The sequence below is a fragment of the Octopus bimaculoides genome, chromosome 3 (assembly GCF_001194135.2).
Source record: "Octopus bimaculoides isolate UCB-OBI-ISO-001 chromosome 3, ASM119413v2, whole genome shotgun sequence".
Classification (NCBI taxonomy): Eukaryota; Metazoa; Mollusca; class Cephalopoda; order Octopoda; family Octopodidae; genus Octopus; species Octopus bimaculoides.
This window is the reverse complement of record NC_068983.1, coordinates 80,348,679-80,350,047: the sequence shown is the minus strand read 5'-3', so window position 1 is coordinate 80,350,047 and position 1,369 is coordinate 80,348,679.

The window sequence follows — 1,369 nt, the reverse complement described above, 5'->3', positions numbered from 1 at the left end:
GAGAGAGAGAGAGAGAGAGAGAGAGAGAGAGAGAGAGAGAGAGAGAGTGAGAGAGAGAGAGAGAATTTACAAAAAAACAAAAGACGAAGACGGGTGTGTATACATACACAAACACACATGCGTGTCTTTGTGTGTATTTCTTTTTTCCCTTTATATGTATAAGTGTGTGTGTATGTATACATGCATGCATGCATGTATGTATGTATGTATATATATCACTGTTTCTTTTGATCTAATAGCTATTTTGATGTCATTGTTAGATACTGTTCTTAAGATCAAGCTTTACATGTCCCTAAAGTGCAATAATGCTTGATTATAAACTTGAAAGATTTTTCACTGGAAATTTACACTTTCATTCGTTATCATTAAATTAATTGTCTGTGGAGTAGCGAAGACATGAAATAAACGCTGCACTAAACGCATTTCAATATTTAATGACGACCTGGCAGGATCGTTAGCACGCTGAGCAAAATGCTTAGCGGTATTTCATCCGTCCTTACGTTCTGAGTTCAAATGGCGCCGAGGTCGACTTTGTCTTTCATCCTTTCGAGGTCGATAAAATAAGTACCAGTTGATCGCTGGAATCGATGTCATCGACTTAACCCCTCTCCCGAAATTGCTGGCCTTGTGCCAAAGTTTGAAATCAATGTTTAGTGACATGAAGGCAGCGAGCTAAGAGAACAGACAGCAGGTCGGACAAAATACTTAGCAACATTTTGTTCATCTTTATGTTCCGAGTTCAAATTCCGCCGACGTCGAGTTCACCTTTCATCGTTCTGCGCCCCATAAAATAAGTACTAATTGAGCATTGGAATCGATGTAATCAATTTACTTTCTCCCCCGAAATTGCTTGCCTTGTGTCAAAATTTGAAACCAATATTTAGTGACATCTCTGTATGTGCCGAGTTCAAATTACCTCATTATATTGGAGCACTGTTAAAAGTTGTTTAACCACATCTCAATCCTGAAAGAACAGGTCTTGATCATGCAAGCAAAATGTACCAAATTACCACTTGCTTGCACCTAATTACAGGTACATTTTCGATGTACGGGAGCTGTTAAATATCCATCTTATTACCTTTAAATAGTCCACATCTGCTGCCATTGAAATAAGGTTTATATTTGTTTAAATGTCTCTATCTGATGTCATAGTTAGCTGCTTATCTTTCAAACACTAAATGCTCGACAACTCTGTGGTGTTATTATTAACGGCAATATACACTTTCGTCAGAAACATAAATGTAAATTTTCAATTTGCTTTTCCATTAGACGTTACACATAGAAGCCACTTTCTCTGCAATTATCTTTTGCAGATCTGCAACTGTCCTATCAGACCTTAATGAAACTCGGATATATATATATATATATA